The sequence below is a fragment of the Lactuca virosa genome, chromosome 3, assembly GCF_052849685.1.
Source record: "Lactuca virosa cultivar CGN04683 chromosome 3, Lactuca_virosa_CGN04683_v6, whole genome shotgun sequence".
In the NCBI taxonomy this organism is placed as follows: Eukaryota; Viridiplantae; Streptophyta; class Magnoliopsida; order Asterales; family Asteraceae; genus Lactuca; species Lactuca virosa.
The window spans coordinates 359,078,937-359,100,515 of NC_136428.1; the positions used below are offsets into that span (position 1 = coordinate 359,078,937).

At 40.6% G+C, this 21,579-nt stretch overlaps 2 long non-coding RNA genes across 2 annotated transcripts; one reads left to right on the forward strand and one right to left on the reverse strand.

Moving 5' to 3' along the window:
• Window positions 1-5,363: 5,363 nt before the first annotated feature.
• On the reverse strand, window positions 5,364-6,640 carry LOC145167592 (uncharacterized). The gene is made up of 2 exons (XR_013741280.1): window positions 5,994-6,640; window positions 5,364-5,892 (listed from the first exon to the last, which is right to left on the reverse strand). It is a non-coding gene; the product is annotated as an uncharacterized LOC145167592 (long non-coding RNA).
• Window positions 6,641-6,661: 21 nt separating this feature from the next.
• Window positions 6,662-14,274, forward strand: LOC145167593 (uncharacterized). Its single transcript, XR_013741281.1, has 3 exons — window positions 6,662-7,061; window positions 7,835-13,273; window positions 14,047-14,274. It is a non-coding gene; the product is annotated as an uncharacterized LOC145167593 (long non-coding RNA).
• The last annotated feature ends 7,305 nt before the right edge of the window (window positions 14,275-21,579 follow it).

Genomic DNA, 21,579 nt, shown 5'->3' on the forward strand with positions numbered 1-21,579 from the left:
GGATTTGGGACGGAAGTCCCCTGAGACACATGGATCGGAAGATCCTATAGAGTTATGGCCTGGAAGGGCGTATGTGGGGTATGTGGTATTTTGGGGAACTCACTAAGCATTTATGCTTACAGTTGTTATGTTATGTGTTTCAGGTACTAGCGAGGATCGCGGGAAGGCGCCGGCATGATCTGTACACACTGAAGGGGATTTATGTATATGAGATCTTGGGACATGTTTGCTATGATACAGTGGATACATTATGTTTTTATGATTATAGTGTGAATGAAAGTATGTTTTAAAATGAAAAATTGTTTTGAAAAATTACGTCGTTACATCTCAAGGTTTAATCGGTGATTAAACGCTAGCATTGGCAGGCACAGGTTGTCATCAATGGGGTATTAGAAAGCGAGAAGGATTGGGAATCCTTCAATTCTCATGTACTGTGAAGACTTAGTCGAATCTAAGTAGGGGAGAGACTTTTGTGAAGTTCTCCAAATGCGAGTTCTGGTTGCACCGGGTGCAATCTCTTGGGTACCTTGTCAACCAAAAGGGTATTCTGGTCGATCCGGCCAAGATAGAGGCCGTGATGCAGTGGGAGATTCCGAGGTCTCCAACTGAGATTCGGAGCTTCCTGGGTTTAGAGGGTTATTACCGGAGATTTATAAGGGACTTCTCCGAGATTGCGGTTCCTTTGACCCCACTGACCAAGAATTCGGTGGCCTTTCGTTGGGGGCCTGAGCAGAAGACAGCCTTCGAGACTCTCAGACAGCAGGTTTCGGGAACCAGGTTATAACTTCGGTTAGGACTCAATTTCAGTTGAGGGTTAGGTCGAGTGCGTGTCCGACCCGGTTGGGACAAGTGTTGTAAGACTGCGGGGATGAGCCGTAGCATTCACTAACAGTCAGATAGTATGGAAAGTGTTGTAAGACTACGGGGGTAGACGTAGCATTCACTAGCAGTCAGTTAGTATGGAAAGTGCTGTAAGACTACGGGGGTAGCCGTAGCATTCACTAGCGGTCAGTTAGCAGGGAAAGTGTTGTAAGACTGCGGGGGTAGCCGTAGCATTCACTAGTGATCAGATAGTATGGAAAGTGGCGTAAGACTACGGGTGTAGCCGTAGCATCCACTAGCGATCAGATAGTATTGGAAGTGTTGTAAGACTGCGGGGATAGCCGTAGCATTCACGAGGTTGACAGATAATGTTAGCGTGTTGTAAGTCTGCGGGTGTAGCCGTAGCATTCACAAGGTTAGCAAATAGTGCTTGAGTGATGTAAGTCTGTGAGTGTAGTCGCAGCCTTCACTTGGTTGGCAGATAGCATGAGCGCGTTGTTAGGACACAAAATGAATAGTAGTACGCACCAGTTCGGGTGCAACATTGAGGATATGGAAATCCATGGATTGGATTTTGGATTTACCCAGAAGGATTAGATCAGGTTAAGCCAGTGATACGATTGTAGGAGTGCCACTACAGTTATGGGATCAGGGAAGCAATGGACCGTATAAGATTGCTTGTGATATAAGGCTACCATCGGTTAGGTGGCAGTCACTTTTAGCCTTGGGATTTGATAACGTCATGATTCGACGCATGGACCCGATCGGTTGGGTTAGGAGGTTGTTAGAACCACAATGGCATGATAACTAGTCGCAACTAGTTCCAGAGAAAGATTTTGTTCAGAAGTCGTGTGAGGCGACTAAGTGGGGGTCCTTTGGCTCCGCAGCCGGGCCGGAACCCGGTAAATTCAGATGACTGGCGGATGAATTGAGACCAGGAAGGTCTCGCTAGATTTTGGAAAGCAGCCAGGTGGTAACCTACTGCTTCAAGCATATCAGTGTTTGGGCAGTTTCAGCGTTTGGACAGTATTAGTATTTGTGTTCTAGGTTGCAAGTTTGGATGGAATACCAGATTGCTTGGGTTATGCTAAATGACCTACAGGGATAATTGGGTATGTGATTTCAGTTTTCTAGTGGGAACCACAGGTTATCAGAAGTTGAGTAGTCAGTTGAGGGATAAACAGACTAGATTTAACGATAATGATTTAGTATGAGTGGTGTATCAGGGATTCAGACCATCTCGAGACAGCAGATTTCGGTCAGAGTACATGTGGTCTTGTTGCAAGGAATTCGTTCACCTGCAGATTGTAGGGCCTTGCGAAGATTGGTCACGGCTACCCTGGGAAGCCTAGGGTGTGCCCAGGATGATGACTATGTTACTTGAGTGGCTTGGCGTATAAGAAATGGTAAGGAATGATTTCGAGGACGAAATCTAATTTAAGTGGGGGAGAGTTGTAACACCCTGTTTATTTATTAAATAAATAAACAAATTAATGAATGAATAATGGCCCTAAAATAAATAATTATATATAAAAGGATGGTCTCGAAGAGCTAAAAGTCACAATTATAGAAGTTGGGGGTTAAAATGTAAGTTTCGGATTCATTTTGTAAGTATTTATGGAAGCAGGGGTGAAATTAGTAAATATTGAACCTGAATTGTAAAGAATTATAATGCTGAGGGCTAAAAGGGTAAAATTAGGACTCATTTTGAAAGGAATAGGAGGAGGAGGGGCTGGTTGTGTCGTTATGGGAAGATGTTTCATATAACCGGTTATATAGCCTCTCCATTGTTCAAACCCTAACCCTAATACTCAACCTATTCATCAGCCGCCACTCTGCCACCCTTATGTCTCCACATCGACGGCGCCAATATGCCACCTCCGATCAGCCGCCGACGACTAGGACCACCGAAGCCAACAACCGTGCCCCATCCTCCTGACCGAGAGAGTTGTTGGAGACCAAGTCGGAGCAAGGATCCCTAGCCGCCGCAACCATTGGAACGACCTCAAGCGACGTGTCGGGTGGCAGTGTGCTTACCTCGTTGAGTTTGATTCATTTGGGGTGCTTGAAACCCTAATGGGCCTTGTAAGCCCTATTGGGCCTAATAAAACCCTAATGGGCTTAATGATATTCTAGTGGGTCTAATAGGCCCAATAAATCCCTAATTGACCTAAAAGCCCAACAAATTGATAAATGGGCTAGTATTTAGGTTGGAAACCCTAACTAGGGTTTGGAAAACCCTAATGCCAATAAAACCCTAATTTTGAGAATTAATCGGGACACACACACATGAGAATTATTTAATAGTTTGAAATATTAAAGAATAATCATTGGCAAAGATTAATCTAAGCAATATGGGACTTAATGGATTAAGTCCTTAGTGGATTAAGTCCTTAATGGGTTAGGTTGGAAACTTAACCCTAATCATCATTTTATGTGAAACCCTAATTTCACTTGGGTTTATTGTTGGGCCTTTCTATTGGGCCTTGATGATTGGGTTATTAATGGACCATCCAAGCTCAAGCACATGGACTAGAATAATTAATGGGCTTTAAGGTGAGGTACAAATGAGGAGTTGGGCCTAATTTGGAAAATTGGGCCATAGTTTGGGCCTTTATGATTATGTGATATTGGGTCATTAGAATGTTAAATGTTGGACTGGACTAAATGGTTGGGCCTTATGGTAAGACCTTGTAAAGGTTTGGGCCCAATTTGGAAAATTGGGCCATATGTTGGGCTTTGACTCATAGTTAACTTTTGGGCATATGGATTGGGCCTTGGGCTTGAATAAAGCCAAGCACGGGGTAATGTAGTAATGACCCCAAGTACGTACTTATGGTTATGTAGTGGAACCCAATTATTAATTGGGTGATATTTGATATTGACAGTTCGGGGAAGCTGTCATCCAGCAGCTGGGATTGTGTCTACGGGACTTCAGTAGTGTGAGGTGAGTTACCTTCTAGTAGGAGTGGGTCTACGGCCACAATGTCGGCCCACTAGTAGGAATTGTTTGTTAGATGATTGTCTTTGTGATAATTATCTGGTGTGTTGTTATCTGATATGCTTTATGTGCTAGGATGCTATGATATATGTGTTAGTAGTGGTAGGGGTGATATAGCCCCTAGTTACTGGTTGAAAGATACCGAAGGGGTAGATAGTACCCATGCATGCCTAGCAGTATGATCATGATATGTTATTATGTGGTAATAGTAGAGGGTGAAATAGTCCCTGGATACCGGTTGAAAGATACCGAAGGGGTAGGTCGGGCACCCAGATATGCCTGACAATATATTCATGTATGATATGCTATGTTATTATGTTGTAGTGGTAGGGGTGAAATAGTCCCCGGTTACCGGTTGAAAGATACTGAAGGGGAGGTTAGCTCCCGGTTACCGGTTGAAAGAGACCGAAAGGGAGGCCAACACCCAGATATGCTAGGTGGTTACCGGTTGAAAGATACCGAAGGGGAGGCCAGCACCCAGATATGCTAGGTGGTTACCGGTTGAAAGATACCGAAGGGGTAGGTCGGGCACCCAGATATGCCTGACAGTATGTTAGTAGTATGGTATGTGGTATGATGAGGGAACTCACTAAGCTTCGTGCTTACGGTTTACAGTTTTGGTTTCAGGTACTCGTTTTCAAAGGAAAGGAGCCGGCTTGATCGCAGCGCATCACACTATGTTTTCCGCACATGAGATCTTTAGGATTACACTCTAATATGGTTTTATGATAATATGTTTTGATTATTGACACTTTGGTTTTGACATGAGACATTAATATGAATGTTTTCATACTGTTGGTTTTATATAATAACTTAATTAAAATGAAATTTTTGGTCTTAAATTTTAGGATGTTACAAGTTAGTTTCAGAGCCTTGGTTTGAGGGATTCGGGCACACTCCCGGGTGTGTCTGAACTCAAACTAAGGACTTCGTATGAAAATTTTCAAAAGTAAAACCCTTTTATAAAAAGAAGTTTGAAAAGAATTTGAAAATAGAAAATAACTTTGAAAAGAACAAGGTGTGTGATACGTGCAATTAGCCGAGCTCAAGTAAGTTTTCCCCAAGATACCCATACATGTTATGTTATGGTATGATATGATATGATTATAAGAATTGCATGCTAGATTAGGGATAAGGATCTAGGAGGATGCCTTATATGCCTATTGTATGTACTTGTTGTAAAAACCGGTACAATTCGGTCATAGTTCGACGATCAAACCCCCGTGGGCCGTGATGCAATAGAGACCAATGACAAATAGAATGGGGTCTCTTAAGTATAGGTAATTGTATTTTTAATTTAACCAGCCGAGGTTTCACAAACTAATAAATTTTACCTGGTTAATATATATAAGTTCAAATTTATATATATATCTATATAAATATATATATAAATGTGTGTGTGTTAATTACCGTTACAATTATCTAAATACATGTAGGATATGTAACGGATATATATTCAAAATAAATATACACTTAAAATTTGCGTATTGTGTAAAATCCAAAAGACCAAATACCTTATATACATACATACCCCCATACATCTATTAATATATCCACTTCAAATAAATGAATATACAAATACAACACCAATGAATGAATCAATTTACAGCCAATTGACAGTAATAAAGAAACCAATTGACACTTTAGGGAATGTCTTTATTCCTTCCCTTTTTTTTTTTTTTTTTTCTTCCTTGTTTCCTGCAATCTATCAAAGGGTCCCAAACACATTTACCTACATTGATTCCCATTACAACACTCTTCCATTATTCAATGATCAAATACAAAGAAACAGAATCTAAACAAACCTCCTCAACATTTTCTATCATAAACAACCAAAAGTAAAACCTGTATCCAAGCCAAGATCGATGTTTGTTCTTGATCTCGTGTTTATCTGCAACAAGAACCACTTTTTCCAGTTTATTCTTCCTTCTCTTTTCACCATTGTTCTTCCTTCTCTTTTCTGTCAAACGAAACAACGTCCCAGTCAATCCATCGATTCCAGCCAAACACCCCTGAACACCATTGTTGTTGCTGCTTCATCTTTCTCATTCGATCCAGCTTCTTCCCACCTGAATTTGTCAAGACTATCAAGCCACAAATTTCATGTATACCACCCCTACAACCCCTTTCCTGTGAACAGACAAACAAAATCCCAAAAAGAAACTCTTACCCGTTAATGATCGGAACTGCCACCGTTGCCCTAACGATTTCCGACCAGCCATCGTCACCTCTCGCACATCTCCTCTTCTTCGGTCGAGCAAAATCCACCAAAGCCCCCACCTGCTGCCCTATTTCCACCATGGACTTCCAGAAAGCCCCTCGCATCCCTCTTGGTCCTCACTTTCCTTCGCCGATTTCACAGCAGGTCCAAATCACCCCTGCCGTCGTTGACTGCTTTGCTCCATCGGACCCTTCCCTCTTTCGCAACTCAAAGCCAGACGAGGACGAAAGCAGCCTCGCTGCTTCTCCCCATCTTCTTTTTTTTTAGCCTCGTCAAACCCAGGAGATGAACCTTCTCGCGGTCGATCGACGAAATCGCGCCTGCGAGCCTTCTTGTTCTCCCCTCTCGCTGTGTTCGTCCATTGATTAAGTTCCCGTTCGTTCTCCATTGACCCTTCGGTTTGGAGAAGACGACGCCTTTTCCGATTGTCTCCACCCGCGAACCGGGGGATTCTCCGACGATGTTTTCGATCTTCACCAATCAGCCGACGATGTGTTCGATTTCCCGTCGTCTTTTTCCCCCGTTCAAAGGTGTTCTTCAAGTCGGCTGTGAAGAGAACCCGATTTCCCTTTTTGATCTTATTATCCGACTGAAACAAATGGAACGGGTGTGAGGACCCTGATCTCCTTTTGATGGATCCGTAGTCGGGTAAAGGGTTACAACCCGAAAAGAAAACGGGTACCGAGTTTGACCCGGTCAACAGTCAAACGGAAACCCAACCCATTATTTAAACTATCAAAACTTAACCCTTTTTACAAAAACTTTGCAAATTCAGTCCAAACCCCAAATCTTTGATTCCAATTGTCAATATTAACCCCTCCTTTGAAATTATGTTTACCCAATCAGTCCCACTTTGGTTAAAATAATTTACAAACAATCCATATACTGTAAACCTGTTACAAAACGGTCCCGGTAATACTTCAAGGTTCAAGGATTATGAATTTGCGGTTCACTCGGCATGTTTATCGTTTCTCAAAGGAATGCAAATGTCGTACCAATCGAACTCACGCTTCAAGGGTGAGTTCATACCCCTACATTTTATATTTTTATTAAGTTTTAAGGGGGGGGAATACAAGTTAAATCATCAATATCATAATTAAACGTTTTCAATAGATTACATCCGAAAAGTTGAACTTCAATCACGACCGGTTTTGGTAAGCTTAAACATTTTAGTTTTCAAAACAACACAAGGTGCAAGTAGTTCAAGTTCTTGATTTTCAAATGGCTACTTGCACATCACCAAACGAGTTTTCTATAAATTATACATAACTCGGTATTTGTATAAATATTGTTTTGTTTGCGCTACTTGTATTTGTAGTGCACTATTATTATTGTTTTGTTTACGCTACATGTATTTGTAGTGCATTGTCATTTTGTTTTGTTTACGCTACATGTATTTGTAGTGCATTATCATTTTTAGTCTAATCTCCATAACTATGCCCGTATTCTTGAGGTACGTTATGGACAATAATAGCGCTATTGGGTTTACCACCCCACCTTGGGACGCTAAGGTGATTGATCGCACGTGGTTGAGTGTGTATGATGATTAGATGCTCCATCCTATATATATACGTATGTATATGTATAGGGTGAGGACTATTTGTTGTTGTTATCCTTTGTTAATCAACTTTCAATTCTATAAACCATTATCTCGAATACAATTGTTTGCCAATTTCAAAAGAAAACAAATACTATGTTTGTAAGTGAAAAGCATTTAATAATACAAAACAAAAACTTATGAACTCACCAACCATCGTGTTGACACTTTTTCAAACCACTTGTACTCTCAGGAAATCATTAAACAGGTAACCAAGTGTTGTTGAGAATGGGATGCTAAGACGTAAAACATTTCCTATCTTGTCCATGTATTGTAATTGATTTATAAACATGTAAATCATAATGATGTAACTTTTCAATTATATATATATATATATGTTGGTTGTGTTTACTTGAATTACTATTGCAATTGTTGTTATGATATTATACATGAAGTCCTCCACCCCCGGACGTTTCCGCCATCCTCGGTTTGGGGGTGTGACAGATTGGTATCAGAGCACAGTTTATAGTGAATTAAGTGTATCAAACCACATAAGATATACAAACTATAAACACAATTGGGACTAATAGTCTCTGATTTGTGCATTTTCCAAATAAATATACCTTTAGAAAATAAATGTTTTTCTTAATTAAAGTATACCTACCAACATTCATACAAAGAACAGGGTCACAAGTACAGAACAAAAATATTACGATTGTTGGACAACACAGGTGGGCTTAGAGACATATAGTCAAGTCGGGGAAGATGTAGCCTGATCAACTACATTATCTGGGGTTTGACTAGCGTGTGCCTAAGTACGTTTGTGAAGTTTCAACAAATCAAAAAAAAAAAAATCAATAGACAAACACAATGAAACTAAAAAGGGTATCAATCTATCAAGAGAAAAACACATACAATGTAGATTTAAAATCCACTAATTATAACAAAATGGCTAAAAGAAAAGGTAAGGACTAAGGATTTTTAAGTCCTCTCTTCTTATAAATAGCTTTGAAGCAAGCTTGCCTAAGCCTCTTTGTTCTTTCTGTCAATTCCATACCGGGCAATTTCTCCATCATCTTCTTGTGCCCTGCTAACGTCTCTACCTCCTCCTTTAATCCCAACTCCTAGTTTATTTTAGGTAGATGCAATACAATTTTCGTGTGAGTTCATGAAATTTACAATGAGTTAAGTTTATGTAAATATAAATCAAAAATCGTAGTAAAACAATTGATTCGATGTGGCATATGCCTAAGGCCTATGTTTATGTTATAAAGAAACTAATAATTAAAATTTTAGAAAATACCAAAACTACTTTGGTTACCAAGTGCATGCATACATGCATGAGTAATGAATAGAAGGTTATTAGAGTAGTTTACCTTGGCATTTTGAATGAGGGATTCAAGGCTCTTAAGTTTCCTATGAGGCCATCTGTTTATGTTTAGCTCCCTGCATCTTTTCTTCAACAATGTTGCCCCTATCCCTAGTTCCTTTGCTGCCATGATTATCGGCATCTCAAAGTACTTCGCTATCTCTTCAAACTCCAATGGTCTCAATCTATTTGCCACCTTACGGCCACCGTGATCAGTGGTGGCAGCACTAGAACTACCAGTAGCATCACCACCGGGTTTGTAGTCTTCCCTGAAACTAACCGATGGTGAATTACCATCCTCCCAACAATCCCATAAGCTTATGTCTTCAAGGGGATCCAAATCGTGAAACTCATTTCTAGAAATGATGTTTTGATCTTGGTTAAGTGCGGTGGAAACGTTCTGATCAAGCACTTCTGGCAATTTTTCCGACAACTCGTAATTAGGATGGTCGAGAATGTCACCACTGTCAAAAAAAAAAAAAACTCAAGATAATCAAATCCAACACGATGAAATACTCATTTTGATCACTACAAATCCAAACCATGTTTTGATCAATATAGACAAAATCCCTTTTATGTGCGAAAGATAGGGTAATGTGTGACATGTATATTTACCTGAAAAGATCTTGATGATCAAAGCACAGAAACCCATCGAAGTCGTATATGGGGTTTTGATGATCTGCAGGTGGATCCATTTGTGAGGAAGAAATTAAAAGTTGCAGTAAGAATGTGAGGATTTATATAAGTGAAGTAGGAGAAGTAATTAATAACAAATAAAGAGGAAGTGAATATAAATACTCGTTGAGCCGTAACTTTCTTCTTCCATTCACACACGTATCAGTATATACTGCTACAATCTTGACTTGGGTGCCGCAGGCATTTAATGCTTCACATGTCTACCCTGCAAATCCTTGACTTTTAAGCGACGTATCAGTTCCCATATACCTCAGAGTAAATTCTTTTCACTGCATACTACAAGTCTTCACTCATGCTAAAGAAAACATGACTTGTTGTAGCTAAACTACTTACGTTCGTTATAATTATTTGACTCGTATAAACTTGGTTGCTATAAGCTGCTTTGTATGTGTATGCTAGTGTCAATTCATGAGGTCTTATCACCTTTAAGTCCCTGGAATCAGTTCACACTAATCATTAACTCATTTGAGTATATGGTCATCATGGATAACGCTAGCCAGAAGTAGACAAATCATCACTTGCACGATTCGCTTGAGTGCATTTTACCTTTTTATACACTATGTTTTTTGATACATATAGTAGTCCCTAGGGCATAATTCGGTCATTAGGCTGGGGATATGAACTCATGAATGGGGACTTGGTACATCTACGAGTCTTGCATCACGTTTTATCAACAAATCGTGTATCTCATTTTAGCAACAAATCTTGTATCACATTTTAGCAACAAACTTTGTTTCCCCTGAGAAAATGACAGTTGCATCTCATTTGGGCAACATACTTCATCTCTCATGATAACAACAAGTCATTGTAATAAAATAAACTTGACATCATTAGTAGTTACGTCTCATATAACTTCTTTGTAAACATCATACTTTGACATTACTACCAATATTTATGTCAATTTCTTTTGTGTTTCAGAATTTTAAATTTATGGTTGAGTGAGAATTAGGTTTAGTGAGTTGCATATTCATTAAGGAAGACCTCAACCGTATAAGGACAAACTAGATTTATCTTACCTATATAACATCTGGAAGAGAAACAGGTTTTGTATTCAGATCCCTTCTCGGTTATAATTCTAACAAGGTCATACTTTAGCATTCTAAATTTACGAAGAAATGATTGAACCCTTAATTCCCATATCAGCAAGGTAGAATAAATCAATCATTCTCGTCGCTATCAACCAACTTCATACCGCTAAATATGAAAACCTAACAATATAGTAGACCGTAAACAAGTCCATGTATATTTTCCTCCATACCAAAACTTATCTTGTAGTCGATTATCCCTAATCAAAGCATCGTATGTTCCCCACGACGGTATACATCATTAACATCCTAAGTGGTTAAGACGGTTGGTGATAAATATAGTTTGAAAATAATGAGCTAACCCAATGGGCCAAAGTTTCACAAAACTAGTCTAAACATACGTATCTAATATCGTAATATAATTAAAACTGGTACCGAAAAAAAAAAAAAAAAAAAAAAAAAAAAAAAAAAACCGCAACTTTTCTCTTAAGGTACTTCTTTCTTAAATTTCGGGACGAAATTCCCTTCAACAAGGGGATAATGTAAAAACCGGTACAATTCGGTCATAGTTCGACGATCAAACCCCCGTGGGCCGTGATGCAATAGAGACCAATGACAAATAGAATGGGGTCTCTTAAGTATAGGTAATTGTATTTTTAATTTAACCAGCCGAGGTTTCACAAACTAATAAATTTTACCTGGTTAATATATATAAGTTCAAATTTATATATATATCTATATAAATATATATATAAATGTGTGTGTGTTAATTACCGTTACAATTATCTAAATACATGTAGGATATGTAACGGATATATATTCAAAATAAATATACACTTAAAATTTGCGTATTGTGTAAAATCCAAAAGACCAAATACCTTATATACATACATACCCCCATACATCTATTAATATATCCACTTCAAATAAATGAATATACAAATACAACACCAATGAATGAATCAATTTACAGCCAATTGACAGTAATAAAGAAACCAATTGACACTTTAGGGAATGTCTTTATTCCTTCCCTTTTTTTTTTTTTTTTTTCTTCCTTGTTTCCTGCAATCTATCAAAGGGTCCCAAACACATTTACCTACATTGATTCCCATTACAACACTCTTCCATTATTCAATGATCAAATACAAAGAAACAGAATCTAAACAAACCTCCTCAACATTTTCTATCATAAACAACCAAAAGTAAAACCTGTATCCAAGCCAAGATCGATGTTTGTTCTTGATCTCGTGTTTATCTGCAACAAGAACCACTTTTTCCAGTTTATTCTTCCTTCTCTTTTCACCATTGTTCTTCCTTCTCTTTTCTGTCAAACGAAACAACGTCCCAGTCAATCCATCGATTCCAGCCAAACACCCCTGAACACCATTGTTGTTGCTGCTTCATCTTTCTCATTCGATCCAGCTTCTTCCCACCTGAATTTGTCAAGACTATCAAGCCACAAATTTCATGTATACCACCCCTACAACCCCTTTCCTGTGAACAGACAAACAAAATCCCAAAAAGAAACTCTTACCCGTTAATGATCGGAACTGCCACCGTTGCCCTAACGATTTCCGACCAGCCATCGTCACCTCTCGCACATCTCCTCTTCTTCGGTCGAGCAAAATCCACCAAAGCCCCCACCTGCTGCCCTATTTCCACCATGGACTTCCAGAAAGCCCCTCGCATCCCTCTTGGTCCTCACTTTCCTTCGCCGATTTCACAGCAGGTCCAAATCACCCCTGCCGTCGTTGACTGCTTTGCTCCATCGGACCCTTCCCTCTTTCGCAACTCAAAGCCAGACGAGGACGAAAGCAGCCTCGCTGCTTCTCCCCATCTTCTTTTTTTTTAGCCTCGTCAAACCCAGGAGATGAACCTTCTCGCGGTCGATCGACGAAATCGCGCCTGCGAGCCTTCTTGTTCTCCCCTCTCGCTGTGTTCGTCCATTGATTAAGTTCCCGTTCGTTCTCCATTGACCCTTCGGTTTGGAGAAGACGACGCCTTTTCCGATTGTCTCCACCCGCGAACCGGGGGATTCTCCGACGATGTTTTCGATCTTCACCAATCAGCCGACGATGTGTTCGATTTCCCGTCGTCTTTTTCCCCCGTTCAAAGGTGTTCTTCAAGTCGGCTGTGAAGAGAACCCGATTTCCCTTTTTGATCTTATTATCCGACTGAAACAAATGGAACGGGTGTGAGGACCCTGATCTCCTTTTGATGGATCCGTAGTCGGGTAAAGGGTTACAACCCGAAAAGAAAACGGGTACCGAGTTTGACCCGGTCAACAGTCAAACGGAAACCCAACCCATTATTTAAACTATCAAAACTTAACCCTTTTTACAAAAACTTTGCAAATTCAGTCCAAACCCCAAATCTTTGATTCCAATTGTCAATATTAACCCCTCCTTTGAAATTATGTTTACCCAATCAGTCCCACTTTGGTTAAAATAATTTACAAACAATCCATATACTGTAAACCTGTTACAAAACGGTCCCGGTAATACTTCAAGGTTCAAGGATTATGAATTTGCGGTTCACTCGGCATGTTTATCGTTTCTCAAAGGAATGCAAATGTCGTACCAATCGAACTCACGCTTCAAGGGTGAGTTCATACCCCTACATTTTATATTTTTATTAAGTTTTAAGGGGGGGGAATACAAGTTAAATCATCAATATCATAATTAAACGTTTTCAATAGATTACATCCGAAAAGTTGAACTTCAATCACGACCGGTTTTGGTAAGCTTAAACATTTTAGTTTTCAAAACAACACAAGGTGCAAGTAGTTCAAGTTCTTGATTTTCAAATGGCTACTTGCACATCACCAAACGAGTTTTCTATAAATTATACATAACTCGGTATTTGTATAAATATTGTTTTGTTTGCGCTACTTGTATTTGTAGTGCACTATTATTATTGTTTTGTTTACGCTACATGTATTTGTAGTGCATTGTCATTTTGTTTTGTTTACGCTACATGTATTTGTAGTGCATTATCATTTTTAGTCTAATCTCCATAACTATGCCCGTATTCTTGAGGTACGTTATGGACAATAATAGCGCTATTGGGTTTACCACCCCACCTTGGGACGCTAAGGTGATTGATCGCACGTGGTTGAGTGTGTATGATGATTAGATGCTCCATCCTATATATATACGTATGTATATGTATAGGGTGAGGACTATTTGTTGTTGTTATCCTTTGTTAATCAACTTTCAATTCTATAAACCATTATCTCGAATACAATTGTTTGCCAATTTCAAAAGAAAACAAATACTATGTTTGTAAGTGAAAAGCATTTAATAATACAAAACAAAAACTTATGAACTCACCAACCATCGTGTTGACACTTTTTCAAACCACTTGTACTCTCAGGAAATCATTAAACAGGTAACCAAGTGTTGTTGAGAATGGGATGCTAAGACGTAAAACATTTCCTATCTTGTCCATGTATTGTAATTGATTTATAAACATGTAAATCATAATGATGTAACTTTTCAATTATATATATATATATATGTTGGTTGTGTTTACTTGAATTACTATTGCAATTGTTGTTATGATATTATACATGAAGTCCTCCACCCCCGGACGTTTCCGCCATCCTCGGTTTGGGGGTGTGACACTTGTAGACTTGCATGCTAGTACTGATCAGTCAGTAATAGGATAGCCTGTTTAGGTTATGCATGATTGTATGAGCCTTTGAATTGCATGTACAGATTCCTGATTAGAGGATAGAATGATTTTCTTGGAATATGATGGTTAGATTTTCCATTGTCTGAATGATGTTTGCTTTGTGCTTTGTGGGACTCTTAGTAATGTGAGCTAACTACTAAGTGAATATGCTAAGTCACATGGGACACAGGCCGAATAATCTCAGAGTGATAGATTTGACCCTATTACACAGCTCTTTTCTGAGTCCAACCGTTCTAGGGATGGGTCTATTACTCGAAGGATTATCTGATCTCTGTTGCATGTGGCTATATTCATGAGGTAGCTAGTTGACATTATCGGGAATCTTTCAGCAGCTGAGGACTGGGTGGGTACGGGAACCTAGGAAAGCCTAGGATATGTTCAGTGGGTTAGTAGTGAGGCTCAGTGAGACTTGGGTGTACCAGTTGAGGAAGTAACTTGGAGTATCCGGGAGGATTGCTGAGGAAAGTATGGATAGGTGTGGAAGGTAGTATTGGGCCCGTACTACTGAAAGCATAGGATCCATACTCAAATCAGTGAGAGTCTTGAAGAATCTGAGAAGCTTCGGGGGAGAAGTTTGTGACCCGGTTTAGGGACAGAGGGTGTTCCAGTGTTGCAGCTTAGCCATTGGCAAGCGAGCTAGTGAGCGTGACAGGGAGTCAGACCCCGAAGGATATGATTTCCAAGAAGTTGCAGATGCGAGATCGATTTGGAGCACCCTGGAAAGAGAGGGTTGTGCCAGGTGCGTATAGTAGAGTGTCCCTGTCACACCCCAAAACCGGAACGGCGGAATCGTTCGAGGTGGAGGACGTCATGTTCAGTATCACAACAATGCAAAGTAGTAAACAAGCAACAACATCATCCATTGCATTAATAATATAATTTCATACAAGTGTGTTCTGTCAAGTTATATAGACACCAAAAATATGAATCAAAATAAAAGATGAGTCTTGAACGAGCTCCATCTTCTCAAAACTTGGCTCCGGTACCTGTCTACTAGTGACCTGAGAATACAAGTTATTTTGAAAGAGTTTATCAGCTTTAAAGCTGGTGAGATCATAAGTATATTAGTGTCTGTATTTGTATGAAAGTGTTTTTAAGTCTGAAATTGTATAAGTTTGTAAATTTTTGAACTCCCCTAGAAAACCCTATGTTTCCTACTAAAAGTAGCCTTCTACCAAGGCATCTAGTATCTGTGTGTGTCTCTTGTAAGAGTATGTATTTTCCCAAATCTGACTATCATTAACCAAAAATATAGTTTTTACATTACTGTTTATTGTGTGAATATCACAAATTAAATGCAATGGGAAAATGAAATAGTACTGTAGTGTTGTATTAAGTAACTACTGCTGTACTAACTACCTTAAACCAATTGTTATTTAAAGTACCATGTGATCGGCCTGTATCCTGCTACCGACTATAGAACGCGACAATGTAAGATGTCGGAAGAAATGACGTTTGGCACCCGTAGACTTGCAAGTCCCACTGTAGCGAGCAGCGAGGTGTAGGATAGTCAATCCAGTATAGATCTATACACAAACTCATACGCTCCCCACTTAAGGAGATTTTGGATACAAAACGGTCATGACAGGAAGTGCCATGCCCCGTTACGTGGCTCACATAACTTTAGTAATGTTCTAGTATATGTATGTGCTAGCTGTATTGTGTGTTCTCTCCCTGTCTAGCATGTATGTACGTTCTCTCTGTATGGTATTGTTTGTTTCTCATCATAGTAATGTTGTTTGAATGTATGAACATGTGTGTATACCCTTGCTACCCAAAGGCATTGAACTGAATGAAAGAAGGAACCTTTATACCCATATACATATACATAATATGTAACTAGGATTCAAACGACCTTCGGACAAATAACCTGAATACCCTAAGTCCACAACCAAACAAGGAACAGGAAGTAAGGTGAGCTATCAGTCCTAAGTCCTTTCAATCCTACTTATATAACTATATCTATATAGGTACACATTTAACAGAAAATAAGTTTAAAAGAGTTTAATAAAAGTATTTGATATGTAAAAGAGTTTGTAAAACAGTTTGAAGTAAAACAGTTTGATATCACAGTTTGAAAAGTAAGAAATCCACTTGTTTGGTAGTTATTAATCACATGTGATTGATATAATAACTATAATAGTTCAACTTGTATCCCCCCCCCCATAAAAGCATTTAAAAACATTTAAAAGGTTAATTAAGGGGTATGAACTCACCTGTAGTGAGTGCTTTGGATGAACTGATGTTATAGGATGCTAAGTGTCAAGTGAAGACTTGAACACACACAAGGATCCTAGTTAACATATAATAACACATATATGTATCCAATTAGTCATTTAAACAACTAATTAACCAAGTTAAGACATCCTAGGACATGTAAAACACTTTAATTCAGTGTTATAAGTACTAAGGATTGCATCTAAGGGTTGTAGGACCTTGCTATTGAGTTTGGGGTCCAAGGGTAAACGCTTTTGGAGTTTACGGTTTTGGGACCAACTCTTATTGAGTTTATGATCGTAAACCCATGAGTTTACGGCCGTAAACTCATGGTATTTTTACCATATTGTGTTTTGAAGCTTTAAAGGTCATAAGAAGCATTCCTACTTGAAGTCTAAGCCTTTGGAAGTGATTAGGGCACCATTTCACTCCTTTGTGGAGTTTACGGTCCATGGACCATTTCTACTTGGGTTTACGGCCGTAAACCCATATGGTTTATGGTCTTTTTGGTGTTTAAGGTCCTAAGCACTTTAGGGATATGTTCTACACTAGTATCCAAGGCTTGGCAAGGGACTAGGGCACACTTTGGCCCCTTCATTAGGGTTTACGGTCCAAGAACATCTTGGACCGTAAACACCTTTGATCTTGTGTTTACTAGTGTTTCCTAGATGATTTAGAAGTGTAACAAGTCTTATAACACACTAGCGTAAGAGTACTTACTATGTAGAAGCATGAAAAGGTGCTAAAAGTCCAAGAACACTAGTGTGTGTTCTTGGTGTTCTTGGTGAAACTTGAAGATCTACACATATGGAATGATTTCACGGATGGAATCATGTAAGATCACTAGATTAAGTAAGATATCAACTTATTAAGGCTAGAGACACTTACAAAGTTGAAGATCAAGAAGGAAAATCGGATGATACTTGAGAGGATTTGAGTTTTGGATCTTAAAAATGTGAAAAAGTGGTAAATATGACTAAGTGTCATATTTATACCCCCTTAGGGTTTACGGCCGTAAACACCTTGTTTAGGCCGTAAACTCCAAACTCTTGGAGTTTTGGGACTTTATTGTTGCACAATAAACCCTAGGGCATCCTCTCTCCTATTATCTCCTGAAGTACTAGGCTTTAGAACACTCAAACTGACTCTACACAACTCAAAAGTTAGCAGAACTATTCTGACTTTTATTGAAGTGAATGGTTGTACAGAATAGAAATTTCGGGTTGTCACATCATCCCCCCGTTAGAAGGAATTTCGTCCCGAAATTAGAGTTTAAGCAAATAAGTAGTTACAAATAACTAAGTAAAAAGACGAGGATATTTTAGTTTCATCTGATCCTCTCGCTCCCAAGTGAATTCAGGTCCTCGCTTGGCGTTCCAGCGAACCTTCACTATAGGGATACGACTTTGTTTCGTTTGCTTGACCTCCCGATCCATGATCTCTACTGGTTCTTCCACGAAGCTGAGGCTCTCGTTGATCTCGATCTCATCGAGTGGGATTACAAGAGTCTCGTCGGACAGACACTTTTTCATGTTCGAGACGTGGAAAGTAGAATGTACGTTACTGAGTTCGCGTGGTAAGTTAAGTTTGTAAGCTACAGGGCCGATTCTTGCGAGAATCTCGAAAGGCCCTATGTACCTTGGATTCAGCTTTCCACGGTTTCCAAAGCGTATTAAGCCCTTCCAGGGTGAGACCTTCAATAGAACACGGTCGCCCACCTGGAATTCCAACGGTTTCCTTCGTTTATCAGCATAGCTTTTCTGTCAGTCTCTAGAGGCTTTCAATCGTTCACGAATCCGAACGATCTTCTCTGTCGTTTCCCGAATGATCTCCGGACCCGTGAGAGTGCTTTCAGGAACTCGTCCTTTAGTTAACTGGGTATCTCCCACCTCAGCCCAGCACAGAGGGGATCTGCACTTTCGGCCATAGAGGGCCTCGAATGGAGAAGCCTTTATGCTCGTGTGATAACTGTTGTTGTAGGAAAATTCGACAAGGGGTAAATGAGTATCCCATGCTTTCCCAGAGTCAATCACACAGGCTCACAACATATCTTCCAAGGTTTGGATAGTCCTCTCACTTTGTCAGTCGGTCTGTGGATGGTAGGTTGTACTCATGTCCAGCCTAGTTCCTAGGGAACTTTGTAGCGACTGCCAGAACCTCGAAGTGAACCTACTATCTCTGTCCGAGATAATGGATATGGGAACACTGTGCAGTCGTACAATCTCCCGTATGTAAGTTCTTGTAAGCTTCTCCATCTTGTCTGTTTCTTTGATAGGCAGGAAGTGTGCGGACTTGGTCAATCTGTCGACGATGACCCATATGGTATCAAGTCCACCCGTTATCTTGGGCAACTTGGTTATGAAGTCCATAGTGATCCGTTCCCACTTCCATTCAAGTATCTCCAGTTTCTGGAGTAATCCTGACGGTTTCTGGTATTCGACCTTGACCTTGGCGCAAGTAAGACATTTACTCACGAAGGTAGCAATCTCTGCTTTCATGTTAGGCCACCAGTAAAGCTTTTTAAGATCCGGATACATCTTATCTGAACCTGGGTGGACGGAATAACGAGTGTTGTGTGCCTCGGTCATGACCAAGTCTCTGAAACCACCGTGTTTCGGTGTCCAGATCCGATCCATGAGGTATAAGGCTCCGCCACCCTTGACTTCCAAGTTCTTATCTATCCCTCTCAGGGATTCACCCGCCACATTTTCAGGTTTCAAAGCGTCGAGCTGAGCCTCCTTAATTTGCATGGACAAGTGTGAATGGATAGTCATAGTCAATGATTTGACTCTACGACCAGAGTATTCTTTCCGACTTAGGGCGTCAGCTACTACGTTGTCTTTACCCGGATGATAACGAATTTCGCATTCGTAATCACTGAGTAGCTCGACCCACCGTCGTTGTCTCATGTTGAGCTCTTTCTGGTCGAATATATGTTGTAGGCTTTTGTGGTCTGTAATGATAGTGCTTTTTGTTCCATACAGGTAGTGTCTCCATATCTTCAGAGCAAACACAACTGCTCCTAGTTCAAGATCGTGGGTAGTGTAGTTGACCTCCTGTGTCTTCAGCTGTCTCGAGGCATAGGCGATGACCTTACCTCGCTGCATCAGAACACATCCGAGCCCTTGATTCGACGCATCGCAATAAACAACGAAGTCTTCTATCCCTTCGGGGAGGGATAATATTGGCGCGGTGTACAAGGCTCGCTTGAGCGTTTGGAACGCTCTCTCCTGCTTCTCTTCCCAGTCAAAGGCCACGCCCTTATGGGTTAGTGTTGTAAGAGGTTTCGCGATGCGGGAGAAGTTCTGAATGAACCTGCGATAGTAGCCAGCGAGGCCTAGAAATTGAAGAATTTCTGTAGGCGTCTTCGGTGCTGACCAACTCTCAATGGCTTTAATTTTTGAAGGGTCCATGTGTATTCCCTCTTCGCTAACCACGTGCCCTCAGAATTCGACTCGTCGGATCCAAAATTCGCATTTCGAGAACTTCGCACAGAGCTCCTCCGAACGCAACGTTTCTAAGACCTGTCGAAGATGTTGACTATGTTCCTCCTTACTACGAGAGTAGATAAGTATGTCATCGATGAAGACGATGACGAACCGAACCAAGTAAGGACGACACACCCTATTCATTAAATCCATGAATACTGCGGGCGCGTTTGTTAATCCGAACGGCATCACTACGAATTCGTAGTGCCCATAACGAGTTTGGAAGGCTGTCTTCGGAACATCCTCCCCTAGCACTCGTAGTTGGTGATATCCGGATCTTAAGTCGATTTTTGAAAAGAAATTTGCCCCTTGAAGTTGGTCAAATAAATCGTCAATACGAGGCAGAGGATAACGATTTTTGACGGTCAGTTTGTTGAGCTCCCTGTAGTCGATGCACATATGAAACGATATGTCTTTCTTCTTGACGAACAAGACTGGAGCTCCCCAGGGTGAGAAGCTTGGTCTTATAAAGCCCTTGCTGAGCAGTTCGTTAAGTTGATAGGATAGTTCTTGCATCTCTGCATGTGCTAGACGATAGGGCGATTTGGCTACGGGAGTAGCCCCTGGAACCAAGTCGATTCTGAACTCGACTTGACGTTGCGGAGGTAATCCTGGGAGTTCTTCTGGAAAGATGTCGGGAAAGTCGCGTACTACTGGAATGTTCTTAATGTCTTTCGCTTCTTGGCTCACATCGACCACATGAGCAAGGAATGCGCGACATTCCTTTCGTAAGAATTTCTGAGCTTGAATGCTCGAGATGATACGAAGGTTCGTGCCGGGTTTGTCGCCATATACTACTAGAGTTTCGCCAGACGACAGATTAAGGCATACTGCCTTTTCGTAACACATGATGTCGGAACGATGAAGACTCAACCAATCCATGCCGATAATGACGTCGAAACTTTTAATTGAGACCGGCATGAGGTCGATCGAAAATGAATGGCTATCTAGTGTTAGGGTACACCCTATGAATATATACTGCTAGTGCTCTCCGTCTTTCCATTAGACATTTCTACAGTGAACGGTTCTTTAAGTGTTTGTGATTTTTGCTTAAGTAAATGAGCAAATTTTTGGTTCACGAAACTCCTCTCCGCTCCACTATCAAACAGTATGCATGTATAAGAGTTAGCGAGGAGAAACGTACCCGTGACCACTGTGGGGTCGGCAACTGCTTCCTCGTGGCCTATGGCCAGAACTCTTCCCACTCTACCGGCATTCCCTGCCTTAGGGCAGTCCCTCTTGTAGTGGCCCACCTCGCCACAACCGTAGCAAGCTTGGCCCACTCCTGCGCCGGGGACTTGGTTGAGTGGCCTCGCCGGAGCTTTGCGGAAACGGACGGTGTGCCCCTTCCTGTTGCAGTTCGAACACTGCATTTCCCGGCAGGCTCCTGTGTGGTGGAAGTTGCACTGGTTGCACTTAGGCAAGCTTCCAGCGTACTGCTTTACCGGAGCAGCAGCAGTGGCAGGTGCTATCGCAGCATGAACTGCCACGACCCGCTGCTTTTTGG